This window comes from Phacochoerus africanus, chromosome 4, assembly GCF_016906955.1.
Source record: "Phacochoerus africanus isolate WHEZ1 chromosome 4, ROS_Pafr_v1, whole genome shotgun sequence".
Lineage (NCBI taxonomy): Eukaryota > Metazoa > Chordata > Mammalia > Artiodactyla > Suidae > Phacochoerus > Phacochoerus africanus.
The window spans coordinates 142,423,424-142,429,443 of NC_062547.1; positions in this window are offsets into that span (position 1 = coordinate 142,423,424).

The window sequence follows — 6,020 nt, forward strand, 5'->3', positions numbered from 1 at the left end:
TGCCATGAGCTGTGGTGTAGGTCTCGGATGTGGCTTGAATCCTGCATTGCTGTGGCTGTGGCTGTAGCCTAGGCCTGTAGCTGTTGCTCTGATTTGACCCCTAGCCTGGGAACTTCCATATGCTGCAGGTGCAGCCCTAAAAAAAAAAAAAAAGGAAAAAAAATCTCCTGCTGTTATTGTATTCCCATCAATTTCTCCTTTTATGTCTTTTAGTATTTATTTTATGTATTTGGGTGTTCCTATATTGTTGAGTGTAATATTCTCTTCTTGAATTGATCCTTTTATCATTAATTAGTGTCCTTCTTTGTCTGTCTTTATGACCTTTGTTTTAAAGTTTATTTTTCTGATATGAGTATTGCAACTCCCACTTTCCTATTTTTTTTTTTGTCCTTTTGTGTTTTTCTGGGGCTGCACACATTTCATATGGAGGTTACCAGGCTAGGGGTCTAATCAGAGCTGTAGCCGCCAGCCTATGCCAGAGCCTCCGCAACGCCAGATCTGAGCCACATCTGCAAACTATACCACAGCTCATGGCAATGCCAGGTCCTTAACCCACGGAGTGAGGCCAGGGATCAAACCTGTATCCTCATGGTTCCTAGTTGGATTCGTTAACCACCAAGCCATGATGGGAACTCCCCACTTTCCTGTCTTTTCCATTTGCATGAAATATCTTTCCATCCCCTCATTTTCAATTAATATGTGTCTTTTGTCCTAAAGTGAGTCTCTTGTAGGCAGCATATTGTATGCTCTTGTTTTTTTGGTGTTTTTTTTTTAATCCAGTCTGCCACTCTATGTCTTTTGATTGGAGCATTCAGTCCATTGACATTTAAGGTAATTATTGATAAATATGCATTTATTTCCACTTTAAGCCTTTTCCAGTCTTCCAGTTAATTCTATGTTTTTCCTCTGTTCTTTTTTTTTTTTTTTTGGCTTTTTGGCTTTTTGCTATTTCTTTGGGCCGCTCCCGCGGCATATGGAGGTTCCCAGGCTAGGGGTCGAATAGGAGCTGTAGCCACTGGCCTACGCCAGAGCCACAGCAACGCGGGATCTGAGCCGCGTCTGCAACCTACACCACAGCTCACGGCAATGCCGGATCGTTAACCCACTGAGCAAGGGCAGGGACCGAACCCGCAACCTCATGGTTCCTAGTCGGATTCGTTAACCACTGCGCCACGACGGGAACTCCTGATGTCCTTTTTTTTAAAAACATGTTTATCCTTTTTGCAGTTCCTTGTGTTTATCATCTCTTTTACAAATAGGTTTTATTTTTCCCTTTTAGATCTATATACTAGCTTATTTAAGTGATTACTTTCCAATTGTGATTTCCTCCATCCTATATCTTTTTACTTCTTTCCTATAGAGGAGATCTTTCATTATTTCTTTTAGAATGGGTTTAGTATTTCTGTATTTTTTTAGTTTTTGTTTGTTGGAGAAAGTCTTTATTTCTCCTTCTATTTTAAATGATATTCTTGCTGGGTAGAGTATTTTAGGCTACAAAATTTTCCCTTTTAGAACTTTGAATATATCTTGCCACTCTCTTCTGGCCATCAGTGTTTCTGTAGAGAAATCAGATGATGGCCTTATGGGGGGGTTCCCTTATAATTAGCTCTTTGTTTTTTCTCTTGTTACCTTTAGAATCCTCTCCTTATCTTTAATTTTTTTCCATTTTTATTATAATATGTCTTAGTGTGTGTCTATTTGGGTTCAACTTGTTTGGGACCCTCTGTGCTTTCTCTATCTTGATATCCATTTTCTTCAGATTTGGAGAGTTTTCAGTCATAATTTCTTCAACTACATTTTCAGTCCTCTTTTCTTTTTCTCCTCCTTTTAGAATCCGTATTATGCATAGATTGGTCTGCTTTACATTATCCCATAGATCTCTTATATTGCTTTCATATTTTTTCATTAGGTGTTCTGTGTGCTGTCCTATTGGTTGATTTCCATTGTTACATTTTCCAAGTCACTTATTTGTTCCTCTGCATTATTCATTCTGCTCTTCAGTGCCTTTAACTCAGCTTGCTTCTCTGAAAATGAAATTTCTATTCTTTCTTGGCTCCTCCTTATATTTTCTAGTCCATTTCTAAAGTAATCTGTGTTACTGTTCATATCTACTCTTAATTCCTTCAGAATTTTCATGATCACTTTTTAAACTCAGTGACTATTAGACTGTAGATATCTATTTCATTATTTTCTCCTTCAGGGTAATTATCCTGTTCTTTTAACTGGGAATGGTCCTGAGCATCTTCATTTTGCTTATTTTTTCTTATTCTGTGTGTTTATGAAAAACAACCACTGTAGTCTTGGAGGGCTATTTATATGTGAGAGTGCCTCTGGGTAGTTTTTGTGGTCTTACTTTTTTTTTCTTTGGTATGAGGACTGCTTTTGGTTTGTATGCTTGCTGTCTCTTTCCTCAGTGTATGCAGGTTGTTATCCACTTGATAGGGGGTGTGCTGGTGTATGGTGCTTCCTGGGAGTTGGAAGCAATGGGCAGGGCCTGTAGTCAGTGCCTGGTTGCTGGGCTCTTGACAGTGGCAGGGACCCACAGAGAGGTGGCATTGGTTGCTCCTGGTTTTAGGGCCCTTGGAAGTGGTAGTGACCCTCAGGCAGGTGTATTTCGTGCCTAGAGCCTTTGGAAGTGACACCAGCAGGGTGTGTGCATTCTCAGGGCAGTGAGAGCAACAATAAATGGCACTCAGTGGCAGTGCCCTCCTCTGCAGGGTTCCCTGAGACGATTGAGGCCAGAGGTGGTGCCTCTTCACAGATTCCTAGTGGTGATGGGCCGTGCCCACCTCTGGCATTTGAGATGGCTACAGCAGTTTTACCCTGCCACCCATAGCCCATGCAAGAGGCACCCTGCCATACATAACCTGTGTAAGAGGTGCCCCACCACCTGGGAGCCCACACTTACACAGAGAAAGATATTCCTATGGTGGTCCCACCCCTCCTCCTTTCGCCCTCCCTAACAATTGTGTCTTGCTTCTCCTGTGGGCCCAGGCCTCCTCCCTCACTCTCTTGGCTGTGGTACTATGCTCCCCAGTCCCCTCAGACTGTCTTCACACAGCCAACCCTAGTCTTCTCCCCAGAACTGACTTCCAGAGCCTGAGTCTTAGTGCCCAACCCCTGCCTGGGGGTCTCTGGCTATGGTGTCTTGGGACTGTGATGGACAGTCCTGTGGACATTAACCAGCTTGGGATTTAACTTAGAAATCTTATTTTAGCATTCTTCCCATATCCTAATTATAAAATTCACATTTATCGTATTATCTTTGGCTAGCTTTTTCATGTTGCTGGTTCCATTATCAATGACTTAAATAAAACTGACCAGCTTGCTATCTATTTGTATGAAAATTACATTTTTAACATTTTAGAATCATTCTTTGACAAAATGTAAATATTAACATCTTTATACTTGTATCCCTGTATGTACCTGTGAGAATTTCTTTTGGATACACCACCAGAATAAAACTGATGTCTCGTAGAATATTCTTCCCAGTTTGACAAAGGAGCTCCTGATCTTCACAATGGTTTCATTAGACTCTCAATAGCAATGAATAATGTTTTCTTTTTCTTCATATTCTTTCCCACATTGGGAATTACTAGATTTCATATTTTTGCCATTCTGATAGATGTAAAGTGATATAATTTTATTTTGTTATTTTATTTTACTTGTTTTTGGCTGCACCCATGGACCATGGAATTTCCTGGACCAGGGATTGAACCTAAGTCACAGCAGTGACAATGCTGGATCCTTAAACCACTGAGCCGCAAGCGAACTTATCATTTTAATTTTCATGTCTGTGATTATTAATATTAATAATGAGGGTTACATGGGGAGATTATATTACATCTTTTCTTTGAGTTTTTGTTTTGTCCAACTGTTTGTATAGTCAGTGTCATTCCTGTCTTTTTGTTGTTGCTTTCTTTTATTTTTCCAGATATTATTTGCTTGTTTTCTTAGATACTACAACTATATTTTCCTTAATTGTTGTTTGTTAACTTTTTCATGGTTTCTTTCCTTCCTTCCTTCCTCCCTCCCTCCCTCCCTTCCATCCTTCCTTCCTTTTTGCTTTTTAGGGCCCTAGCGGCATATGGAAGTTCCCTGGCTAGGGGTTGAATCAGAGCTGCAGCTGCCAGCCTGCACCACAGCCACAGCAATGCAGGATCCAAGCCATGTCTGTGACCTATATCACAGCTCATGCAACACCCGATCCTTCACCCACTAAGTGGGGCCAGGGATTGAACCTGAATCCTCATGGATACTAGTTGGGTTTGTAACTGCTGAGCTACAATGGGAACTCCCGTCATGGTTTCTTCAGTTAACAAAATCCTCCATTATTATTTGTTCTAGGACTCATTTCCTCATTCTATTCTCTACTTTATCTGTAGTCTTTCTTTGGTAATATCATTTAATCTCATGATCTTAAATGGTATTTTAAGTTAAAAATTCTCATATTTATAATTTCAGTCTATATATTTCTCTCAAACAAATATATCCAACTGCCTACTAGAATTTCCACTGGGAATGACTGATATGCATCCATATAGTAGTCCCCCCCTTATCTGTGGAAAATACGTTCCAAGACTCCCAGTGAATGCCTGAAAACATAGATAGTACCATACCCTATACATACTGTGTTTTTTCCTGTACTGATAGACATTGTATATAGCATAGATACACTGGACAAAGGGATGATTTACCTCCTGGGTGGGATGGAGTGTGTTGACACAAGATCCCATCATGCTGCTCAGAACAGTGCATAATCTAAAACTTATGATTTGTTTCTTTCTGGAATTTTCCATTTAATATATTCACACCATGGTTGTTGGCAAGGAATTGAAACTGCAGAAAGTGAAACCGCAGATAAATAGGGAATTACTGTACATTAGTGAACAAAATGACAAAAAGCCTAACTCCTGAGGAACTTATATTATGAGGAGAGGCAAAAAAAAAAAAAAAAGAAAATAACAAGTGAATTATATTTAAAAAGGTGAAGATAATATATGCTTTGCCACAAAGAAAGAGCGAAACAGATTAAAAGGATAAAGGGATCTGAGGAATGGGAGGTACACATTGCAATATTTAATAACTAAATAGGATAAGCATGATAGGTCTCATCAGGAAGTTAAATTTAAACGGACTTGAAGTGGGTAAGGGAGTAATCCAAGTGATTTTTAGGAGGAAAACATTTCAGGTAGAGGGAAAACCTAGAGCAAAATCCCTAAGGAAGGTATGTTCTTGGTATGTTCAATGAATATTAGAGAGATTGGTGTGGTTGTAGCAGAGAAATAATGGTCAGAAGAGTAGTAGGAAGTGAAGTTGGGGTGGTAATGGGGAACTGCATACTTTGGGTTTTGTTAAGGTACTGCTTTGCCTATTACTCTGAATGAAATGGGAAGCTGAAATGTCTATTTTCAGGACAGGAGTGATATGGCTAAAGTTAGTCTGGATGCCATGCTGAAAATATAATATAGAGAGGGAAGTGTAAAAGCAGGAAGATATGATAAGAATCTGTTTAGTAATCTCAGTGAGAGATTACAGTTACTTTGACCAAGGTTGTAGCTGTGAGGAAAAAATTGTCAGATAATATTTTTTTCAACTATTGAAAAATTTGAAATCTGCAGGAAACTTGCAAGAATAAGACAATGAACAGTCATAGATTTTTTTACTTAGGCTCACTAATTGTTGACACTTGCCACATTCTCTCTCTCCATATATGTCTGTCTGTCTGTCTGTCTGTCTGTCTATCTATCTATATCATCTATTGCTATATAGAGCTAGATAAAGAGATGGGGGGAGGGAAGGAATGGGAGGTAAATTTTTAAATGATTTTTACAATGTTACACAAACTTTACTAATATTTAACTATTTTTCAGTTAGTCAAAACATCGTAATACTTCACTGCAAAACCTCCTCGACCTGTGTCTTAAGAACAAAGACATGTGTGATGGTTGATTTCATGTGTCAACTTGACTGGGCCATGGGTTGCCTGGATATTTTATTAACCATTATTCTAGGTATGA